At 40.9% G+C, this 26,081-nt stretch overlaps 1 protein-coding gene across 3 annotated transcripts in view; it reads right to left on the minus strand.

Moving 5' to 3' along the window:
• Positions 1 to 21,813, minus strand: part of pak4 (p21 protein (Cdc42/Rac)-activated kinase 4) — a 51,337-nt gene extending 29,524 nt beyond the window's left edge. For 2 of the 3 annotated variants that reach the window (XM_080772406.1, XM_080772405.1), the window contains exon 1: positions 21,671 to 21,813. The gene's annotated coding sequence lies outside the window, so the exon portion shown is untranslated. Of the gene's footprint in view, positions 1 to 5,871; positions 6,161 to 21,670 lie in introns of those variants that run through there. The other variant, XM_080772404.1, reaches the window with a different exon arrangement.
• Positions 21,814 to 26,081: the final 4,268 nt, after the last annotated feature.

Below are 26,081 nucleotides of genomic sequence, written 5' to 3' on the forward strand. Positions count from 1 at the left end.
TAAACAAAACTCCTAATGTCAATGCATTCTAGAGAATGATACACAAGGGCTACCAATGAGAAGTAGGCCAACATGGATTATCTCCATATTTGCCAGTTTTTCCCCCTCTCTTTTCTTTGTGTGGTAGTCACAAACTACATAACTGCTGCATTTGATATGACAAGGTAAAGTTTCTTGGTGCAAAATTTGGAAATGAACAAAAGCTAAACTGGGTGGTCCGGAGTGGGAAAGGTGGGTCACCACAAGGAGGATATACGATACACCGTTTAATTAGCATAAAGCAACACAAAACACTAAGGTCTCTGGGGAGCTTCAAATGCTTGTGTTCAATTTCTAGTGAGTTTCCAGAAAACCACCATAGTTTAGTCTGCGATGAGGAGGACTCAACACTCAACTGACTGTTGAAGTGTGTTGCAGGAAGCGTTTCTTGGTTTGAAAGAATTATCTTTTGATGTTTCTTTGTATTGTACAGTTGTACTATGACATTTTATACTAAGCAAAACAAAACCTGCACATCTATGCAAAAAACAAAGAAATGCTCGAACTATCAGCACTCCACCGTCCCTCAATTTCCTTGGGACCAATTTGAAAGACCACGTGGGCAGTGGGTCCCAGGCCTGGTACTCATTACATTGAAAACCACTGACACTGAGATATCAAATAGCCTACATCTTCGTGTAACAAATCACAAAACTGCTTACTAACGAGCAGCAGTGACAATTATCATTCCGATATTAATATTTCAGCGAGCGTGTCAAGCAAGACTAATTGAGCAAGATGACTTAAAGGGATAGTTTGACTTTTTTGACACAAGCTGGTGAGAATTACTAGTAGTGATGTTGTGGATGGATTCATGGGCAGAAGGAGTGAGCAATAATCACTCGTGTCTACTCTGTTTGCTGCTGTTACGTTTATCTGATGGGCTGCAAAGCATCTATGACAAGTAGCAATATGTCTGAATGCCTCTCGCCTAGTGTGTAACTCACAGTAACCTTGTGACAATATCCTCCTGATCTATCCCAGTTTACCGTAAGTCCCGCCAGCCAAATTCATCCATTCTAAATAAATATTCCTTTTAGCCCTTCAAGTTATAGGCCTACATTGTTATTCTAAGCATAATGTGTAATCTAAAGGCATATTGGACTCACCATTGTGTTTATTACCACAAAGTTTATTAACAAATACAGCCACATATTTGGGCTCACAACAATGCTACTTTTAAAACCACAGTTATCTCTGTCAAAACGTTGTGGTAGTCCTGGTGTGGTGTTGACTGGAAGAATGCCAGAGGAAACCATTACTCAGACAAAGACAACACCTCATCAGTATCAGTCACAACACAAAGCCCATGCTTCCCACGTCCGTTCCCTAATGATTTTTCTCTCTACAGTGCCAGTGAAACATACCAATGACACATGGCCTGCATAGCGCTCTTCCCCTCTAGACACCAGTAACACTTGAGGGTTGAAAGGGCAACATAAACACACTTGAATACAGCCAAAACAAAACAGACCAGATGGATTATTGGTGCGATAGATGACAGTATCAAAATGATACCAGGCTAATTAACAGTGCCTTGTTGAACAGCATCTTGTGCTACATCAATGACAAGAATATGTAGGCAGACTATGCTCAACAATTTAATTCGCTCAACCATGGCCAACCATGTTACACTTAGCCTAATCCTAACACCTCGAAGAACATGCCAAACTTCTAAAACATAATAACCTAGTACAACATTTTTTTGTCACAGTATCACGCAAAAGTCGTGAAAATAGCCACCAGGTTGAAAGTGGTTACATCAGTCTGTGGATTTTATAAATATATAGCCAATGAAAATGTTAAGCAGAGCCTGTGACTAAATAATAACTACATTGGATCCAATTGGAACAAAGGCTCTTTTTTCCATTTCCTAAAAAGTAACGGTTTTGAACATACAAGGTTTCCACCCAACAGCGACGACATGCTGATGTTATGCAGAATCCCCCACCCAACAGGCAACAACGGGGAAAACCATCTTTACATCGAAACACTGCAAATCCTTTCATCTACCCATCTGACTTAAGATTAATTTCAAGGAGGACAGGCACTCATTATGGTGTTAGACAGACCGTTATGCGATTCTGCTAAACGTTAAACTTATCTGGCTATTCTGTAAACCCTCTTATCAAAATATGAAATGCAACACAAGTAAAATCACAGACACACGCAAGAGAAGACTAATGGACACTAATTAGACTCAACTCCAAGAGATCCTTATGTAGACTAAATCCTTCCTCGATCCCCAATCAGCTGACCAACACTGGCAGTTCACAGGTCATGGTGTCATGCAGGGGTGTTTAACCACTTAAGCTCCTATATACTTTGTCGTATGACAAACAAACGGCAAAAAATAGTTCATCTATAAGCTTGCAAAGCATTGCTGCATGTTGTGAGCTTGCAGATGTGCCATTTTCACAATTTAAAATACAAAAAATAATGATAATATTTTTTCCTTATGACATTCCCGAAATGGGGACAACTGGGTCAATGTCTAAAAAGCTCAGTGGCTTTGAGGTTAGACCTGAGATTTGTAGGTCGGGGTTCAAATCAAAGAGTATAAAGATGGGACCCAATACCTCCCTGCTTGGTACAGGTTCAATTGGGGTTAAGTCCCTGTGACATACACTATTGTCATGTCCAGGGGGGTGGTACAGTACATGTCATGCATACATCATGGCATTGGCTGGGGGATGTACTTGACTGTACATCAAGGCTCTTCCCTATGGGGTTCTGTTGGTAAGGCAGAGGGATTCTGCAGTACTAGATTTTTAAACAAAACTCTGATAATCAATTTACAGGAAAAAATGTCTGCTTTTGCATTATTTCCACAAATCACGCGCTGACCCGTGCTGGACCATTAACAGCCAGGCAGATACCATATGGCAACCTGATAGGGCTGGCTGGGTGACATGACTTCAAATTAATATCACAGCCTGGGCCGGTTTAGCGGTCCAGGCACCTTGGCTGGTAATCCAGCATGACAGTTTGAGTCCCGATCGCGACAAACTTTACTGTGTGCCTTCCCCCGTCTCTCTCCCCGTATTCTATCAAAAAAGGCAAAAAATTCATATCACTATTATTTCAAACTTTTGCCAGGATTGCGATTAATGAACGATTATTTCAAAACAAAAACTAGTGGAAAAATAGCAGATATACAAGCTCTGAGCTTATACATGCAAGCAAGTAAAATGCAGGGTAGTGGTTAACAAAAGTAATCAATTCAATTGATTTAAAAAATATCTATTAGAAATGTTTTTATGTTGATTCCTTGATAAAAACCTTGCTTCTCGATTATTGGTTTGAGACATTTTCAGATAATTTCCCAGCCGAATCAGGACTCGTACAGAATTAGCGTAAGACTCGCTCTTCAGTGTGAACCACGGCCGGCCGTGTCATTCCCCTGCTCTATCAAATAAAGCAGAAATGGGGAAATTATGAAATCTTTAAAAAGCAGCATATAGATTAGATACCAGGTGCTTCTCATTCTGCTCTCCTGTGCAGGTCTATTAGCAAAAAAAAATTGACAAAAGGCCTGACCTTTACATGGCTGGGAGAGTAAACCAAGTTACCAGCTACACAGAAAATCTACCAGCCATTGGCTGGTAGTAACCTACTACTTTGTCTTTATAAATGTGGAGTCATTACTCTCAATGTAAGCTGTGCCTGAAGTTGGCAGCAACATTGCTCATCATTCACAAACAATACAAGCTGGCCCCTGGGATGTTAAACACCACAAACTGATGGTTTAAAATCTAGGATGAAATGAGGACATAGAAGTATTCTGGTTTGGTTTCCATTGTTGCTCGGAAGCTAGCTGGCTAGTGCTGAATCAGGGGTGATAATTAATAGTCTGTTCTCACACTGGTAGAAGCCAGTTGTAGAGAGAGAGAGAGAGAGAGAGAGAGACACTTTAGTTTTCTCCCTGTGCTGTACAAACACACTTATTGTGACCTTGGATCTACCTACTGTGATGTAACTACTAACTACATCAGCCTGTTCACTGGTACTGTGTGTGTGTGTGTGTGTGTGTGTGTGTGTGTGTCTACATTGTACTAAGTGGGTCTACATCTGTCAGCCATTACAGTAAATGAGGGAGTTAAGATTAGACACCCACTTGCTTCACTTCTTAAGAGTTCCCATGACACACACAACGGCACAGTCCTACAAATAAAAAAATGTATCAAGCAAAATATCCAAACGTAGTTATAGTAGTTTTGCAAATGTTTTTCACGCATAGTTTTTACCTGAACCACATGCCTAATCTGGGGGTAACATTCACGAAAAATAACAGATACACAAGCTCACAGCAAATCGTTATGAGCGCTTGTAGATCATTATTTTTGAGTGAAAAAGTAGAGTTATTTTTTTGCCACTTTGACACTCAAATACCCACTGTAAACTCAAGGTACAAACTGTTATCGTTTCTTAAAAATGACACCAAAGTAACCAACCCAACTGTCCACAGAATGTTAGCAACATGAACAGCAGTGATCTCACCATGTGTGACCCACAGCAGCTGTAGTGTAACACATGTTTGTCGTTTTGACAAATCACTGGAAAATCACAAAGCCCTCTCTTTCTGATTTCAGCGGTCATTCGACTTTGAGCAATTTCTTTTAACACAGACATGAAAACAAAGGCAGTATGCAAAGCACAATCATTTCTGTTGTCCCAGCACACACACACACATCGCCAACACATGTGAACTGTAGCCTGATAAGGCCATGAGAGTGAACGATGGAGTTTCTACTCCAGGCCTCACAGCTGCCGTGGTCTTCGGTCACAGGTTCGGGTACAGTAAACGTACAGTGCATTTGTCCTTTTGTAACAAATTTGTAGTGTAAATTAAAAAATGGTTACATTTGTTGATTTGTACACTCTCGTTTACATTAAGGAGTCTGACTTTTACTAAAGTGAGGTCTGGGGGTCCTTGGGGGGTTCCCGGTCAGCGAACCTGCGGACAAACATGCTAATCATTTGGGGGTCCTCGGCGTAAAAAAAAGGCGTGAGAAACGGCACTTTACTGTATAGCAGAAGTTGGACAAACAAGTGCTCAACAAACAAGAGGCCGTCCCATTGAAAAATCATTTCACTCCCACGCAGAGCGGTTGTGTTCCTGTGTTTTTGACTGACAGCTGAATCATGGAAGACTGGGGGGTACAGTAGGGAGAGATGGTTTTACTCAATGCATTTACTTAAAGTACTGTACTTAAAAGTACAACTTTGAGATATTTTTACTTTACAATTTTGGCATTTAGCAGATGCTCTTAATCCAGAGCAATTTACTTTACTGGAGTATTTCCCATTTTCAGTACTTCTACTGAACTACATCTCAGAGGCAAATGTTATAGTATGTTTTACTCCATTACAATTATTTGAAAACCTTAGTTACTTACTAAAATAGCACCTACAAGTAGATCTGCCATTTTCAAAGGATTATTACACATGTAATGCATTTGAAAACTTGGGACCTGCACAATGAGCAATTTTACTTGAAGTACATTTTGATAACAATACTTTTGTACTTTTACTCAAGTACATTTTGAATTCCAGACTTTTACTGTAACAAGAGTATTACTTGATACCATTTAAGAAAAGTGATGCTAGAAAAGTGAGTACTTTTTTCCACCACTGATTAATTTCCACACTGTCTGAACGAACACTATAAACGTATAGAGTATAATAGACCTTTAAATGAGCGCCTGACTCGGCTTTTCCTTTCCATACAACACATGCCACTGCTGTCCAACACAACATTACAACAAACAAGTAGGCTGGCTATAATCATTCTAATAACAGCAACGTAGCCGAAAAGTCCGGGCTACTTACGTTCGCTTATCAGTCAGCTATTCAGTTGCTCCAACAACGGTCCAACAACATTAATCCACCTGATCTCATGTCGCCACAAGGCAGCACAAACACCAACACCGCCGCGACGCGAAACGAACAGCAGCAGTGTACTGTGTGTACACATACAAAACAAAAGTACAGTATTATTACACACCGTAAAAAAAAAAGTTGTTTCCACGACGAGTCAAGTCGTTGCCGTATTCCCCACGGTCCTCGTGTGTCAACAGTAACGTGTTGTTATCGGAGGGAACACGACAAGTTCTATCGAGGAGGAAGCGATAGTAACTGAACTAATCTCTCTCTCTCTCTCTCTGAGTCTGGATACAAAAGTGTTGCGCTGCATTCCTCTGGCCCAGTATCATGACGTCACCGGGAAATAGGGGATTGAGAACACGCCCCCCTCGACTGAACTTGCTACTGTAGTAGAGCCTGGGCGCGTGCGTGTGAATGTGAGTGTGAGTGTGAGTGTGAGTGTGAGTGTGAGTGTGAGTGTGAGTGTGTGTGTGTGTGTGTGTGTGTGTGTGTGAGAGTGTGTGTGTGTGTGTGAGTGAGTGAGTGAGAGAGAGAGAGAGCACGCGCTCACTACAAGATGACTAGTTGAGTCAGTGTCACAGGAGGATATTATTTGGCATACAGCTGATTCTGACAGCATTTTTTAATTTAATTCCATTAATAGCCCGTATGTTAAGACAGAGTGACAGACTTTTGTGAAATACCACGTCTATCTTTGATAAAGATGTATTACCCATTTACCGATGATGCCAAGGAGATTGTAGGGGGAGCGAAAAGTCACTGTTACTGAGGGCAATTTCTGAAAACTTGTTTATATAGAGGAATATCGTTTATAGATTTAAGCCTCAGCATTGATAATTTAATAGATCGTAATAAAACAGGAATCCCTCGTTACTTAGGTTTGGACTGTTTAGGAGGAAACGTTTGCATTAAAAGATACAGCAGATTTGTTTTAGCATGGTAGGATTAGGAACCAAGTGTGGCCAAATATTTCCCATTGCATCACGACCGAATGGAAATGGGAACAAGCTAATCTTAACTAAACACTAACTAAACAGGAACAGTTCAGCCAGGTAACCGACAAGCATCAATTGTTAAGTATTGATGGTTTCTCATATTAACACTAGGGGTGCTCGATAGGTGATCGGCAAATGATTGCCGATCATCGTCTTAATGATTTTGTTTTAATTAAAAGAGGTTTGAAAAATGATTCAAGAGTTTGGGAGTTTAATAATGGGCACATTTAACACATTGCCTCTCATGGACGTCAATTCCATCAGCTTGTTTTCAGTGATCACTTACAGCACAAAAGAGTCATGCGAAAGGGAATAAATTGAGCCTTACTTAGTTCAATCTACATTATGTGGGTGCACTGCCCTGATATAATGCCATGCAAAGGCCACACAACCAAAGCCTACAAAAAAGACCCAAGAAATTGTAACACCTCAGAGATGTGGCACCATCTACACTACGCAGACCAATATGATTGCATATATAAAAAAAAAAATATTTAACTTGTAATACTAGATTAATTTATCATAGAGTAATGGTTTATAATTAAGTATTTTCCAAACTAATTACATGTTGTGTATTCTCTTACAGCATATAGTATCTAGATAGGGCTGCTCTGATGGAAAATAATTGGGCAAGACGCCAATCAACAATAATTACTACAAATAAAAAACCTTGCCTACCGGTATATCAATCTGGTGGTCATCTATGAATCTGTGTGCATTTGCCTTCTGTGAAATTAATTTGGGACACTGCAGAGAGAACTCGTACAGGTTACAGGATAAACAAGTGAAATGATGAAAACATTTAAATTGCAGCCAAATTGGAACTGGAACACTATCACATTGAATAGAACTTTAACTTATTACATATATCACACTCCCTTTAATGCAAAAAAAGTGTCATCATATGGGTATACCGTATAATAATATAGTATCTCCATTCTAGAAGAGACAGCCAATACAGACACTGTAGTAGCAAAGAGCAAACATTTTCTTTTTAAAAATCCTTTTTAAAAAGGAAATATAATTTATCTGTGACCTCCGGCATCGGCTGGAAAAATCACCACTACTAAAATACATACCGGTACCAAATACGTACAAGATGATTTTAGCAGCTATTTGGCCAAACATTTTTTAATATTTTGGATATTGATGTATCAGATAAGTCACTTCCAATTATCTGTCCCCTTGCATGTGAAGTTCATTCCATCCATAACATGTTTACCCCAGCCATACAAGATCTTCATAACAAACACGCACATCCTTCCCACTTTGATCAGATCCCTTGTGTTCATCAAGCCCCCTTCTTTTCAATAACATATTGAAATTAGACTATTTGAAATATGTTTTGTTTATTATAACAAAACCAAATTTTAACCAAAAAAAGCTGCAGCTCTATTTTGGTGTTTATCTTGTAAAACATATATTTGCCTGATGAAGACCTTGTAGGTCGAAACGTTGCAATTGTTGCCTCTTAATAAAGTAAGTCTCGGAGCTCTAGAAACTAGTGTGTGGATGTTTTTTTCTCCTCTTTGATGTTCATCTTGTAAACTGACAACAATGTGTCAATCACAATAGGCCTAAGGAAAAGGCCTGTTGATGCTGCTCGGTCTGTAAAAATACAGCAGGAACGGGAACAGGGCCACTTGACATATCAGAGCAAGGAACAACACAAACCGTAACCGTCCAATCCTGAGGTTGAGTTCGAACAAAGCATGCAGCAGAAGCACAGCCAATCAGTGCCAACTTCCAGAGCAGGTTATGGAATGTGGAAAGGTCAATGATAAAGCAGGCACTGAGATCATGGAGCTGAGCATAGCTAGCTTATACATGCACAGTTGCACGTACAAATATAGTTACAAACACAAGCAAACAGACAGGCTCTTAGCACATGTCTTTGTCTCTCTCTCTCTCTCTCTCTCACACACACACACACACACACACGTGCACGTGCACCCCCCCCCCCCCCCCCCAGGCCCCCACTACGCGCACGCACGCTAGTCTGACTGTTAATAACGGGACATTCAGACTTCAACTTGCCCTGAGGTCACTCTCAGAAGCTCAGACAAACATGCAGACATGTTCATGGACATTAAAGAGCACAAGTTCAAGGATGCCCAGCCCAGTTCAGTCTATAACCTTTAAACAGAGTTCAACTACTAAACTAAACACTAATGATTTACGGGACAGGACTTCAAGGCATGAGCCGGTTAAAGTTATTTTTGGGAGCACTTTTTAAACTTTTTGATAGCAAATGGTCTGGCCGGCCGGAATCAAACGGTGGACTTGGTGATTAGGGCATTTTGTGCCCCTGCGTGGTATGTACCCTAACCACTTGGCTATCGGGTCGCACACCCAAAACATGAGAACATGTTTATTTTAGAACAGAAAATATCCTGGTTGGATACACTGATGACTAGGCCTATCTTCTTTTTCCAATGCCTCGTTCATGCGGGATGGAACGATTAAGATTTAATTTAGGCAGATGTTATGTCAACGGGTTTGCAAAGAGTCACACAAGCCAAGTGAGCAGCGCAGTAAAACCCAGACTCCTCAACCACATATTACCTTATGCAAGTTTTGACCTTGATATTGCTTGTGCCCTTGACCTTTGTATTCAACCCAAAATGTAGTAATGTCTTCAGGACAACTCATTACCAAGTTTCATTACAATCCACCAATCCATTAAGTTACTACCACTTTGGTAGAGTGACTGTGCCTTTCTAATAGCAAGGAAATGTTGACAGAGCACATGGTCTTTTTCTTAAACAATTTAACATAAACACATCTAGCCTACAGTACCATCTGACCATTTCAGCCTCATGTTCAGCAGCAACAAAGCCTGCCGTGTAGCGGTTTTGGGAAAATGTATGAATCATGGAGTTACTGTAGGTGTGCAGTCATAACTATATCATTAAATTGTGAGTAAACTCTAAGTCAAGGTGATGTTCTTGTAAGAACCAGTAATTAGTTGACTGTAATGTCAATTATCACAATAAGTCAACATGCTATCAAACATCTGGTCACATTTCACGGTCTTGTACTCTAATGTTATTCATTTCAAACTACAGAGGAGGTCTACAGGAAAAGGCAGGTTTGACCATATATAACCAAATATAGAGTGTTGTGAATTGAAACTTACCAGACAAATGCTGCTACCATTGGCCAGTGAATGTTAGTTGGTTAGCCAAAATTAATTATATACTTTACTGATGAAACAAGTAGGCCTGATGTGGGGGTTTTCCTGATTGACTTTTACAGTGCTATAAGTTAACATTACATAGTCAATATGAAATGCAAGGCTGACGTCACGGTAGGCTGTCACAGAGAGAACACATGTTGATGATCACTTGTCACTCTTGTGGTTTCTGCTTCTATATTCCGTCTAGTCTGGGACAGATCGAGTGACTGAGACTCTGAGAGTCATAAAGTCATTATGTCGTAAGAACTATTTCAAAGCGGAGATTTGATTCAGAGAGTCTCATCTGTGATTTACAACAGCTGGTCAGACTCATAACAATACATCGCGGATGCGTTCGTCACGCTCCACTCTGTATAGTCCCGTACACTCTCCGTAACCTCAGTAGTTAATTTAACTCTGAGTCAGAGTTAAATGAACACTCATGTTTTTAGTGTGTAAAAACCTCAATGAGAAGTGCCCTAGTATTATTAGGGTAGGCTATACTATATTTGTATTGTCCATTTTATTTTGTGACTGTTGTGACAAGTTCTGCTTGGGGGGGAAAACAGTGTGAATTGAAAAAATAAATATGTTCAATCATTCAGTCAGAACTATTCTGGGTTTTGATTTAATAGTCATGATAATGAATAATGATATACTGTATTTGGTTAAGTCAAAGCTATGTTAAATCCATCTTTGCCCACTACTAGTATTTGTTACCTTCAAGTGTGCTAATACCACACAGATTAATATACATTTACAAATAGCCTATTTCTTTAAAAAAAAATCGGTCTTCAGGAGCAGGATGTTATCAATATCTGTAAAATAAAAAAAGTAATGGTGGTCTACTGGCCCTGCAATATGAGTACTTTTAGTACTTGAAGAACATTTTGATGCAGATACTTTTTGTATTTTTACTCAAGTACATTTTCAATTCCGTACTTTTTTTTAGTAGTTCTAAATTGCAGTATTTATTGGTACTTTTACCTAAGTAAAACAATTGAGTACTTTTTCCACCACTGTATGCCTATCCGTTGGCCAGGTATAGTAGTGACTCATAACAATCAAAATGGCGCACCGCCCAAATTTGCATACCAAAGGCGCGAGGTTTGCAAGCCCTATTGATAAACCCTGTGTCGTACCAAATCTCGAGTCACTATCACCCCTTTTTTCTCAAACATTCAAGACAGATTAGTCACTAAATTGCATGGATGGTTCCATCAGATCATGTCACGTGTATTTAGTAAATGTTGCATACATATTTAATCTCATGTACGGTTTTCTCCATGGCCCTAGAGGCTGCATGCTGAGCCAAATCCTAAACCTATTCTCTAGACTGGAACAAAAGACCTTCTTCTGTCACTCAGAATATTCCAGTATTATGCCACTGTGAAACGTACACACAAAAAAACTGTTTTCCCTCTTATTCTGCCTCCTATTACAATTCAACATGCTATTCACCAGCACTGAAACAGTAACAACTAGAACAAGTGCTCTTCGGAGCACAGGTCTCACCTGGTCAGTTAGGTTATTGTGGCCTCCTGGTGGCGCTATAACAGGCCAATGTGAATAGGGTGGCATTTATTCCTCTACTGTCTACCTAGTAGGAAAAAGTATGTGATTTTATTTAACGTAAATTGCAGGCTGCATTCATGATTTGAGGCATTTTGTTCAAAACAGGCCAATCCTGTAACCTTTGTTAGGATGGAACATGAAATATCGGATAAGTCTTGATCACATGACTGTAGAGATACTGTGTACCGATTTGTGGGATATTTGGACAGAATATGAAGGAGTAATATCAAGAAATGTGTTATTGTGTTTTACAAAGTCTGCCTCCTGGTTGATTGTGAAGCTGTGATTTAAATCATTGCTCGTACAAGCACAAAGTACAAATAAAATAATTGCTCGGTCACAATGTACAGCATGATTACAATCTTCCTTCCGTCTCTAGACACACACACACACACACACACACACACACACACACACACACACACACACACACACACACACACACACACACACACACACACACACACACACACACACACACACACACACACACACACACACACACACACACACACACACACACACACACACACACACACACACACACACACACACACACACACACACACACAGGAACTGCCTGGTTGACCTAAACAGACAGAGCATTGTTACAGAGACAAAGATGAGCAGAGATTCATTCATTCAACATTATCCATCATATAGGCTACAGTAGCTTCCCTCATGAAACAGCCTTCATTGAACACAATAACCAGTGCTGCAAACAATGGCTATTGTCTTTTTTTAACCACCAAGATGGTGATCTCATGATCTAAAATACAACATCAAGTGTGGCCTGTCACTATTATGAGATAAAGACTTGGTCACAGTGTTAATCAAGGACACTTCTGTTCAGTGCTGCAGAATTAAAACATTTACTTGGGGAACATAACTTTTTGGGCAAATAACCTCTTCAGTCATTTTACAGCTGTGTTTTGCATTTTTGATAAATGTTAAACTTCATTCCTTTTTGGGGGTATGAGTATGAGTATCAATTTACCCAGGGACTGTAAACTAGGGTTAGCATAGGAATTATCGATCAATTAATTTAATAATTGATATGTTTTGATAACCTTATCAATTGATAAACCGGTTAGTTGATAAGCTGCGTATTTGTTAACTCATTCACCAACAACAGCACCATCGCGTGGGGGCTCAGGGCACCATCCAGTCATTTAAATCTGAGAATCTTAATTTCACTCGATGTCTAATACAAAAATCTATATTTTGCCGATATACAGAAAGAATACAAAAGGCATATTATATTCGTTAACCAAATATGTATTAGACCATTTGGGATACAGGGCCAGGCAATGGCATCTTTCTTTGTATGAGGAATAAAATGAAATGAAAAGTGCACTGTCTGTAACATCACAGCAGAGACGTTTCTGTGGCTACCAAGGTGGGGGGGGGGGCTTTTCTTAACAGGCCCACATGTGCGTTCCTCGGCCACACGCGTGTGCAGACAGCATTACATTCACAGAAAACCACTCAATGAAAGAACCGCAGAATTTTACATTTAATTGAATCATTTAACAGTGATTAACTATAAACAATTAAACATCACTACTCTGAACTGAACTATCATATTATCATCCAGTGTCCACCAACCATCACTCATGGTTTATTCATCAACTTCAATGACAGATTTGAACAAACACATTTGGTGACTTGAGGAACAATTGCCAACAGCCAAATAGAAAACAACTTTATTCTTGAACTGAATTTGTTCAGTAGGTGGCTGAGCTGCCGAGCCCCACTCCGTGTGTTTCACTCACTCGAGTAGATATTTCTCCTTCCAATATCAGACGTTATAACTGAATCCATAGAAAGTTTTCATTTGGGAGCACAAGTCTAATCAACTCACGCACTACTCAGCTGGATCAAAGCTCGCTTATCATTTCAGAATTTTCGAGATGCATGCCTTTAAGAAAATACAACTATACTGTGAATACAGTGAATACGATATAAGAAATAATAGGTTTATTATACAGTTTTTTGTTAGGCAGAAGAGGAGGGAGGGACGCTGGTGGTTGTCGAGTGTGGTGTGGGTGCCTCTGTGGCCGAGGCTGACAGCCACGGTCCATCAGCTACGACGAGCAGCTCTGCATTTGTGTGCAGTCGTGTTGGACAGATGACAAAAAGCGGTCCAAGGCATAAGTGCTAGGGTTGGGTGACGATACGAATACATCGTCAATCGCGAATATATAAATCCAATCGCCGAATATTTTTATTAGGCGATTTTTCGGGACGATTTTTAACCTTTAAAGTGTGAGCAACATGTGAATCAATTTGGGCCAGGAAAGTAGTAACAGCGACAGTTATAATGGTATGGTCCCCGCAGCCGTGATGCTCAGTTGCTCTCAGTGACTCACAGTGTGAGCCGAGGGACCGAGCCGAGGAAGGCTACTGTTACTGTACTGTAGCCTACATGTTGTTTACGCTCCGGAGTCCAGAACCATGCAGTTTAATAATATACAGTCGCAACAGAATGCACACTGCTGTCTCGTGTCTCATCCCAATGCGCCACCCGTGAAGTCGGGGGGAAAAAACAAACAGGCTGGTAGTGTTGTTAGTATAGATGAAGTTCAGTGGGTTAACTTGAATCATTAGCTACACGCTAAGCTAACGATCCCTGAGCCGTATAGGTGTATAGGCTTGGGGATCGTTAGCTTAGCGTGTAGCTACTGATTCAACCCACTGAACTTAATCTCCGCCTGTAATCCAAGTTATTTTTTTATTGACAACGTGAACGAACCCCGACACCAGCGCTGCAAAAATAGACAGATCTACCAGCTCTCAACGCATAGCGAACGGTGCTGCAGAAACAGGCAGTGGTTGTGACGTTAGCTTAGCTTGCAGCTGCTTGTCCGTTCCAACTTCACTTCATCTAAACTTATTTCTTATTTTGTTACCCCATGGCTGCGCAGTTGTGCTGCAAAAACAGACGGATCTACAAGCTCTCAACGCGTAGCGAACAGAGCAGCAAAAACAGGCAGGCAGGACGCGGCGCCTTGAGAGCTTGTAGATTTTTTTTGCGACCTGCAGTGAGCTGTTCTCACTTTACTTTTATGACACGAATACATCGTTAATCGCCGATTCTTGGTCAGACGATGGGCGATTGAAAAAAATTGGCATATCGCCCAACCTTAATAAGTGCATTACTGAATATATTAAACTATTCTCAACATTTAAAAGTGCTCAAAGGGGCTCTGATCAGTGCCTTCTAAAAGCAGACCGTATGTGGTCGCCTTTTGGTAATTTCTCATAAAAGGTTTAAAAGGTGTTGCCTGCATTATTTTTTGGGTGTGAATTGTGAACCCTACCTAAAAACCTATTAAATGCCAAGTGTGAGGAATGTAAACATAAGCCTAATTTGTACTTTGATGCATGATATACTAGTGTCGCTCACCAAAAGTAATGGAGAAACCGATCTTTTATACCATTTAAGACTTAAATGGAAAAGGTACTGCGAAAAGGGGATATATTATACTATATATCTAATTGACTTTTATATCACTTAAATTTTAAGTGATATAAAAGTCAATTAGATATATAGTATAATATATCCCCTTTTCGCAGTACCTTTTCCAAAAAGTTAAGATATTTCTGTCTAGCTACAGATGATAAACTTAGGACAGGTAAAATGTTTAGACGGGGGTGAAACAACTGTTTAAATCAGGCTCAAATTGCATATTTAGTCAGCCTGTGGCCAGTCAACCCTCGTCCACATGCGCAGTACTGCTTCCATAAGATTGCATTGGGGAAACAAAACATGGTACTGGCTGACTTCATAAGCTTTGCAAGCGGTTGTTCTTGTTTCACCCCCGTCTAAATATTGTACGTGCCTGTTTATCATCTGTAGCTAGAAAGAAATACCATTACTTTTTGGAAACTAAACTGCGAAAAGGGTTTCGACACCGTTTTTGGACGGCTCAACCCGTTCTACCGATGCAGGGATATCCTGACACAGAGATAATAGGTTCGAACTTCCAAACGGAGGCATTTTGGAAATTTAAATTTAAATTTTTCAAATGTTCCCCTTACGCACACTGGTATCGGCTGATCATGAGAAAAACAATCAGTGATTGTTCCCAAAAAACCTGATCGGAGCACCTCTAGTTATATTATTGGACCTTTTTTCCCTCTTCTTCTCCAGGAGCACTGCCGTGGTCTGTGGTCCTGCGTACCTACACGGTTGTGTTGACATTGGCTGCTGTGCTCATTCCAAAAGGGATTTTATTTTTATGTGCTAAGGCAATAAGCTTGGCCCCTTTCTCCCCATTAAGGCAAAGAATCATAGTATGCCTCTCATTGGCTTTCCAATTTTGTTTTTTCCCCTCTACTTGTTATTCCACACCCTGTGCTCATTTCATCCATTTCCAGTCAGCTTCCTCCATCTACCCCCCCCCCCCCCCCACCCACCCAACACTCTTTATTTTTAATTGAAGACTTCAGACAATGTCAAATTTATAATAGTTCAGTTGGATAAGCAATAGCATGACTGTCTCATCATTGTAGTCTGGTTCTCCTTTTGATAAAATACTAGATTGAACATGGGAAAATGTGTGACCTGTTGATAAAACAGCAGACAGATCCGGCCGTTGATCTGAGATCAACGGCCGGATAGATGGGAAAGAACGAATTGATACACCTAGCCTGCAGGTTTTCATTTACAGAGTATTAGCCTTTCCCTGCTACTGTGTTTTCTCTGCTGGTCTGGCTGTTTGGCTATCAGACCAGGCTAAATCTGTAGAAAGAAGAAAGGCGCCTTGCCTTCCATCTCTCACGCTCTCTCTGGACTCTCCATAAACACACAGTCTACCTGCCTGGGGAGACGGATCTCCTTTCATCTACACTTTCTTATCCCTTGCTCTGCTAGAGTTCTTACTTAACTTTACTATTTGTTTATTTAGACGGGACAATGCATATAAATGGACATTACATAAATGCAATTTAAATACAATGTGAATCTCATTCCTTGGCCTGCTCTAGAGTATATTTCTCTCTCTCCTCTCTCACACATTAACCTACACTTTATATTATTCTCTCTCTCTCCTCTCTCACACATTAACCTACACTTTATATTATTCTCTCTCTCTCCTCTCTCACACATTAACCTACACTTTATATTATTCTCTCTCTCCTCTCTCACACATTAACCTACACTTTATTTTATTCTCTCTCTCTCTCTCTCTCTCTCTCTCTCTCTCTCTCCCATTTTCCTCAGTCTTTCTCAAGCCTGTGTCAACTTTCTTCTATACAACCGGATCTCTGGAAGAAGATGAGAAGATTTGAACAATGTCTCAGTCTTTGCCAGTCAGCTATCCCTCTTCTTCTCGATTTCTCTTCAGTCCTCACAAGTTCACATTCCAACAGCAATCTTAAGTCAGTCCACCTGCCCAAACCCATATTCTATTCACTCATTGACTTGCTACCGCCTTTCCACAAAGTGCTTTCTCCAGTTTCGGAAATGTACAGGAAACCATTAGATACAGTACAAAGCTGGGGTCAGCCTCTGTGTGCTCTGTGTTGCTGGTATTGGAAACAGTCACTTGCTTTACTTTATACTACAATCTCAACAACATAAATCATATTTCTGTTACAATCTGTCTCCAAGAAGCATACAGTATATGTTATTATATATCATTAATCATAATACAAACATGGTTTCTGTCAGGAGTCAGGACCAGTCACCACACCAATGATATTGCTCCACGAGCCTCTATCTAGCGGCTCTAGCCTCTCAACTTCACTTCTTGTTCGCCTGACCCTACTTAGATTTATACCATTAAAATAGATACTTAACCCTAAATAATTCTGCTTTGTGTGTAGGTGTGTTTGTAGCACGGATGTTTGATTGGCTGATGTATGATGTTAAGAGCACCCCTCACTTCACACGAGTGTGATTTTTATTTTAATCAAAGTTTTCACTCTATGGTAAACTCCAGTGCTGCAGTATATAGCTGGATAGTTCAATAGCCTTAGCCTATATAAATCTGACAAATAGGGATGCACCGAATATTCGTCCGCAGAAAATATTCGGCAGAAAATGGCTAAAAATGCATTTTCGGCCTATTCAGTTTTGGCCTGAATAGGCTAGGGAAATATATCAAAGAATATGCAATTAATGCATTAAAAAGAGCTGAATCATTTTTTTAACTATGGACCCATAATAGTGATTATTATTTAAGTTAGCTTCAGGTAGCTTTAAGGTACGGCTATCATGACAGCAATGGTAGGAAAAAAGATATATAATATTAATCATATTCAGTATTCAGTTTTCGGCCAACTGTTTCCTATATTCGGTATCGGCCAAGAATATCCCTTTCGGCGCATCCCTACTGACAAACATAAAACACACCACGTATTGGATAAGTGGTCTGTAGGAAACAGTCTGACGAAAAGGATGTCCACATGCCATGCGGCTCTATATGAGGCTACTTGACATGAAAAGGTTTGTCGGCCTTTACATAACAGGTCAGTACAGTGAGAAAGGAGGGGTAGAACAAATTGAAGCCTCCTTAACAAACTGAGTGGAGAGAGAACATCTCGGTTTGAAACTATAAACTCCATGCAGTGCCTCAAGCAATGTCTCAGAAACTCGAAGGAAAAACAAACTGTAACATGCAGAATATACGGTACACCATCTGGGTCACTGGGTGGGTACTTGAACAGTAATAGCAACGGTCTCTGTGCCTGATGGCTGATGCAAAATCTTCATTCTCACATTTTACAGAATGATAATCTAATAGCACCTGGCTCGCTGATAAACTATCCTTACACCTGGGAAAAACTGAATCCATTCTCTTCGACTCAAATAGTAATCTCAGCGAGGCAGATGGATTCTTGGTTAGAATGGGTGACAATATTATCACACGAAAAGATTAAATTACCTACCTAGGTTACATCCTAGAGGCCAATCTTTCTGGTGATAAAATGGCCACCAACGTAATCAAAAAAGTCAATCAAAGAACAACATTCCTTTACAGGATCTCCTCACTGGTCAACAAAAACACCTTGAAGACCTTAACAGGAGCCCTCGTACAAGGTTTCTTTGACTATGCATGCACCTCTTGGTACCACAGCACCTCAAAGGCCCTTAAAACAAGACTCCAGACCTCCCAAAACAAACTGTTCAAGCTCCTACTTGGCCTCACCCCCCGAACCCACCTCACCCCTGCCCACTTTGACAGGCTGGGATGGCTTAGGGTCGACAACAGAGTACAGCATCTTGCAATGGGTCTGGTCCACAAGATTCGATACACCACCAAGATACCCATGTACCTGTCTAGATACTTCCTTAATGTAAACGAAGTCCACACCCACAACACCAGAGGGAGTGCAACAAACCATGTACAACCCAGATTCGGCACAAAGGGACTAAATTATTTTCACTCCTATGCCACCAAAATGTGGAACGCCCTACCAACAGTCATTAAGACATGTGAATCCCTTGACTCCTTCAAAACCGCTCTCAAAGGGCACCTACGGACGGCTGCAATTTGAAACTGGCCCCTGTAAAATCTGAATCCCCCACCCACCGCCCCCCCCCCCTTTTCCCCCTCACTGTATGTTTCTTTTCCCTTTTTGCTTCCTTTATGATGAATTCCTGTTCTGTTCTTTAACTATATAGAAGTGTCTATTTGTCTCAAGCGTCTCAAAATGTTTTGATGAATTGAACAATGTGGACCCTGTTGTAAACAAGTGTAATGCTTAATTGGGTCGTCCACTCACAGTTAACAGTCTTTGTATTGAGTTTGTGCTTGAAATGTACTGTAATTCTGCAATTAATAAATATTTCAATCAATCAAAAAAACGATCATGAATGCACAATTGCACATCATGTTTGTTTCAAAGCATTCTCAAGTGTGTAACCAAAATGTTTGTGTTCAATTTGTATCCATTTCTCTATAGACTAAAACTCAGCTATAGAGGGTAGTATGCGCATGCTTAAAGTGAATGGCACATCGAGTGGCAAATAGAGTAGAAAAGCAACAGGCAAAGTGAGTTTAACATTGTTTAACGTTGTTTAGAAAGTAGTTTTTTGACACTCGGTAGGCATTCCTGCATAACTTCCGGGTTTGATGATGTCACTCGCATACCCTCTATTGATTTATATCTGTTATGTATATTATTGATGTGTCGTTTCATTTTAGTGTTTTTCTGTGAGGAAATAATCCCTCTGGCTTTCTTGTGTTTTCATCCTCGGTGATGCATTGACTGTATGTCGGAAAGTGCTCTGTGCTCTTTTTTTATGTCAGCAAATAAAATCAACCAACCAACCAACCATGCAAGGGGAAATGTATTGGGTCTACTAACATCACCCACATTGACAGGGCAGGCTCAGATGTATTCTAAGTCCCAAACAATGTAACAGAATTTACCCGGCATCAACCGACCTAACCCAATATGTCTGGTAGATGAAGTCTGACTCCTGCCAATGACTCAAAACCAAAAAGGTGGGGTTTAGTTTCAGTAGAGTGCATACCGCTGGGAATCGGGATATGGGGTTATGTGTGTGAGTGACCCCCTCGGCAGAGCTCTGGCATGTTAGGAATGTGTGGAGTGCCCAGCACTAATCGCACAACCTGACTAACTGACTGACTGCACGTAGTCTCACTTTCCCTCATCCATCCTCTACGCTCAATTCAATGGAGCTTTATTGGCATGAGAAAACATGGACATTACCGGAACAAAACAATCAAAACTAGAAAACGCAATTCTGGGGGTGCCTGCTGGCCTAGCGGTCCAGGCGCATACCACATATAGGTGCATGTCTGACAGCGTGTCGCGGGTTCGAGTCCCGATCCCGATGACCTTTGCTTGCGTGTCATTCCCAGTCTCTCTCTCCCTGATTACTGTCTCTCTCCACTATGTCCTATCAATAAAGGCAGAAAAGCCCCCAAAAGAAATTCTGGGGTATTGCAAGTGTGGTTGAAATAAATTATGATGATGTACTGACCCACATGATGTCACAGGGACCCTAAAAGGTTTATACGAAAAATAAATAAATAAAGTCTGACAATTACTATAGTCTAACAAATGTTCAAATAAATATTGAATAGAAAGGAATAAAATAAAGTGTAAACACAGTATGTTAAGACTCAAATTTGATCTTAAACTATCACCATTTTGCTCTATTCTGTCAGACTTAGTCGTTAGATTGGTGTTAACTTTTGAAAGTTGACAGAGTATTTCAATATTGCATTCACTTGGTAGGCTACCATTGTATCTCTTTCACACCATCACCATGTCTGCATGCTACTGAAGTCCTCCTCCGTCAGTCACAGTCACACTAGATAGAAATTAAACACAGGGTCTGAGGAGGAGGAAGAGTTTGTTGTGCACTAGATACTGAGGCCAGCAAGTAAAATGAAAGTAAGTTCCATGTTGGAGATCAGGAATAACCTCGTCCATTCAATGATTGAAACTGACATAATCGCTAGTCCACTTCCACTATTTTAAGTTAATGTAAAAACAGAAGACGGCGATGATTGATGTTCTTCTTACCGTTAGTTTTTGGTAGCTTGGCTTGCATTATTTATTACCATGATAAGACCAATCTGAAATAAGTGACAGGTTAAAGCTTAGAGGGTCTTAGCAACGAGCCAGGATAGGGCAACCCAGTTAGCTCCTTGTTGCTGTGGCTATTATTTTAACAACTTTTGCAAGTGATTCCCTATCCTACACTTTTGCACTACGTTCACGGAACTTCCCTTTAGTTTTGTGAATGAGTCCCCGCGTCCGTCGTATAGTACAGAAGTAGCACAAAGTGATAATGATCGTGTCAAACACGAGGCTGGACAGAGCTTTTAACAGATCTAACCGATAGCATTAGCTAACAGCTTGTGAAAGCAGCTAGAAGGGCTAAACTCTTGAATGAGTTTTGCCTGGCTGGGGCTACGCTGCTAGACAAGGCAGAGGGGGGACGCGCCACAAGCTAAAAGCACAACAAGCTTCAACACAAATTTTACGAAACCGATGCGCGGGTACTTACCCGAAAACTCCTGGATGAACTTCTTTCTGCCACCGGTGTGTGGGTCTAAACTTTGTCCCCTTGATCGTGGAAAATTTTACTGACTTTATAACGCTTGCGCTGTCCGCAAACGATGTAACATTAGCAAAAAGTCTCACTTTTCAGTCGCCATGTTGAACTGGGAAATGCTACATCCGGGGAGTTGCACTCAAACTCCATGGCAACCATACCACTCTAAACCTTAGAGTATATATACAATAGAGAAGACACCCAGAGAAAATCCTGAAGCGCAATGGACATAGTGGCCGAAGAAGGTATTGCAGTTTGGTAAGGTTTTGCCCTCAAACACATGAACGCGCACTAGGCTCCGCCCACTCCAGCAAGTTTCAGCCAGCTCTCTGAGCTCTGCCCCAGAGCGGAGCGCTGAGAGACAGACCGCATTAAAACCAGGAAATGCCGCATCAGGACTTTTGCTCATTACTTATTATTCTGTGTATATAAAATATAGATAATTTGTCTAATCTCTAGTTACATCAATATTGTTCTTGTAAAATAGTTGGTTTGTGACCAAGTATTAAGATTATAAAGATCGCTTATGTCATTTTGACTTCCCATTCACTTACCATAGGCTTCTGCTGTAGAACTCCCGAGTCCGAATTCTTTTTTTTTTTTTTTAAATAGCAGCTGTACATGAAATGTTAATGTTGATTTAGCATCAACATGATTATTTACCGATATAAATACATGGTTTGATAACCTACAAGTAGGCGAAAGTCATTTTCTGCCAGGCGTATGTCTCTCCATCTACCCCGTCTTCAAGCCTCCATCCCTGGGCAGAGGTTGAATGATTGACTGGTGGTCGTGGAGCTCTGTGCAGTGCCGTCTCGTTACAGTCTAAAATCAATGGTTAAATTATTCCATAACACTGAAAATGATCAATTTTCCAATTAAAATCAAATTATGGTTAAGTGTGTAAATTACATTTATTCTGTTTGGACAAAGTGCAGTTAAGAAAAGGTGGAGATCAAGGAAGAATTTCTCTATGTCACATGTGAAGTGTAAAACTGGGAATTTCACCCAAGGAATCCATGATGAAGTGCTAAGATAACCACAATAATAACCCAGATTCGTATTGATGTGCTTACCGAGATAATCAAAATGCTTTCATTTTAAACCAACCTCTGAATTAAAACATTGGGTTCTGCAAAAGTCACAGATCAAATTGCAATGATTTTTAAAATAATCTATTATTCACACTGGATAAACAACAGTGGGACTGGAATACTGTACATCCAAGGTACTCCTTCCTGATGGGATGCTATGGCAATGCTTACTATCAGAATATTTAACGTTTTCTTTTAAACATTTTTAACTAAATATCTTCCTTGGGTCCTATTAACAGAATAAGTGAACTTGGACACTAGGGGGGGTCAGTGCCTTAGAGTATATATACTCTAAGGTCAGTGGAGAACACATTTCCCTTAGGCACCATTTACACTGACAGCCAAATCTAGCCTGAATCAGATCTATCTGTGCCACATCCAGATTGGAATCTGATTTGTTTAAATAAGTCTAAATGGACAGGTCACATGGAATCTGTTTTTTTTTTCCAATCCCCATTTAACATTCAGAGGTGAATTGTTAAAACCTGGTTCAGGAACATGACACCATATGCTGGATATATTTCATTAACCACTTTGTTTTACATTAAATAGCTAAAGAAAATGGAAAGCTCACATGCTGTGAGCTTGTACTCGTTTGTTTAGATAATCGATATATTTCATTAGGCACTTGTACTATATGTTCACCAGATTAGATTATGTTATATATTTTAGAATATTTCTATTATTACCAGAATTAAAATACCTAAAAGACAAAACACATTATTTTTTTATAGTCCATGTGATTCCACAAAAATGATCATGAAGACGCATAGTTTTGACATGATGATATCCAGTTCTGATATCCAATGAGAACAGAATGAGAATGAAACAATAAATGTATGTCTTAACCGATTGAGTAAGCTGCATGTTGTGGTAAGATTGTCTCCCTGTAATTTAAATTTTAGCTTGAAGGTCACAGGTGTCCCAGCTTAAACCATGCAGAAGATGAAGTAATCATACAATCATCATCATACAATCATACAAACATCAACACAGTATGGCTCTATTCTGGATAGAATTATCCAATTATCCATTGGATAGAATATACATTGAAGTGAGGGGCACTCTTATCATCATACATCATCATACATCACATTCCGTGCTCAGTCAATGAAATCATCACTATGTGGTACACACAAACACAAAGCTGGGCATAGGAGGGGCTGGCACCCCTTGAAAATACCAACAAAACACAGACACAGTATTTTGGCTTAATCTCTTGAAGCGAGTTTAAGTGTGTTTTTGACACACTCATGACGGACAATCGGACATATAGGCAATGAAACGGTCAGTAAAGTGGAATGAATCACAGCATTATATCGCCCCTTGCTGCAGAATGGGAAAGAATGCAGAATATTTTCATGGCTTATAATCTAGGACAGGTCAGACGATCAGTTGAGGCAATTTATTATTTGGTACAGAGTCACACTCAATTCAATTCAATTCAATGGGCTTTATTGGCATGAGAAAACATACGTTTACACACACTCAAAGAGTACGGCAATTTCCCCGTTTTGATGTGCCTTCTCATCAATTCATTATGCATAAACAAACATTTCACATGAACAAACAATATTGGTAAAACTAACACATTTGAGTACGTTATATACATTTTATTTTCACACATTTAGAGTCCGACCGGCTGAGAGCAGCCTGCATGACTACCAGAGGCTATACCGTGTGCGCACTAGGCTGTGCCCGGCCGGTGAGAGGGGACAAACGGACGTGAGCAGGGCTGCATCCCAGCTCTCTGCCGCAGCATGGAACTCCGAGTGCGAAATAGCGATTATGCAACAGCTTACCCTAAGACCTACACGTCAACTCAATGTCATTGTAAGGAAGCTTTTCGAGCAATAAAATAATTTTTTTTATTACACTTTCACTTTGTATGACGCAAAAGGCCACCTCAAAACCACTAGCCTTTACTGCGCTAGCCACTCAGCTCGGCTAGATGCTAGGTCACGTCAGAGCCTGAGATATAGACAACATAGCGATGCGCGTTCACCACGAGTAGCACGCACACGCACACACGCACGATGCTAGTTCATGTGTCGGTCGTCGCGCGTTCATGTGTTTGAGGGCAAAAATCCAGAATGCACAGGGCTCCTAAACCGGAAGGAGGAGTGGATTCGCCTCATGCGCTTCTGAGCAACTCAATGCAAGTGGACGGGAGGAGAACTTGGGTGCCTTCTCTATTGTATATATACTCTAAGCTCTAAACCCCCCACCACCCCACGGTCACACTGTGTTTATAGTCATTCAATGGGTCGAAGGCATGCCTGGCAAAGAGCAACGAGTCACAGCACAGGCAGGGGAAGTGTACTAGTACCCACTACCCAGGTTCATTATCATGAGAGATTATATACACACACACACACATGAGCATGAGGCTATCTACCAGTAACTTGCAGTAAGACACCCTGGGGGCGAGAAGCGACCTCAAGGTCGTGTGCACGCATCCACCTGGGTGACGGCAGACTGCTGGGCGAGCACTGGCAGTTTGGCATGGGGGATCAACATTAAAACAAAAATGCATTGCATAGATGCACCTGGGACGTATCCTCAGTGATGTATCCCAAGGTCATCTGGGTTTCGGGTCTTCCAACATCATACCCCTCACTCAGGTGACCCAGCCGGGGTGATCAAGTCCCAACTTACGTCTCAGCAGCTACCCTCGATCAGTCCAATTAGGGAAAAACCAGGGCCACACAATCCGTTCCTCTGGAACTACTCTGCCGGGAATCTGGCGCGTGGAAGGACTAGGCTCTGTGGATTGACTCCTGTCCGGGCCCCTTCTACGTCTCACCAGGTCCACTCCTGCTCTCACCAGGTCCAGCACCTGTGTCGTTGCACCAGACACTCCCAGCACCAGGCACTTCATTCAGGAGTGATGGATTCTCGAGGCGCAATGGTTCTGCAGGCTCCATCTGGCCCATGGTGGTGCCGCAGGACAACATAAGGGATGTCAGGGATGTCAGAACAGGTCAGCTCCATACAGTATATGGAGATATACGGGTGGCAGCGGGGACAGTGTCTTGAGTGGACAGGGTTTGATGAGGTCTGGCCATATATGGAGCGTGTCTTGAGTGTACAGGGTTTGATGAGGTCAGATCAAAATTGTCAGAACAGGTCAGCTCCATATATGGAGATCTAAGGGTAGCGGCGGGGGCAATGTCTTGAGTGTACAGCGTTTGATGACTTCCCAGGTAGCGGCTGCACTAATAACTTTGGGGCAGGCCCGTCTAGAGTTTGAATGGACAGGTATCAGT

Source organism: Protomyctophum bolini (assembly GCF_963924005.1).
Source record: "Protomyctophum bolini genome assembly, chromosome: 9".
Classification (NCBI taxonomy): Eukaryota; Metazoa; Chordata; class Actinopteri; order Myctophiformes; family Myctophidae; genus Protomyctophum; species Protomyctophum bolini.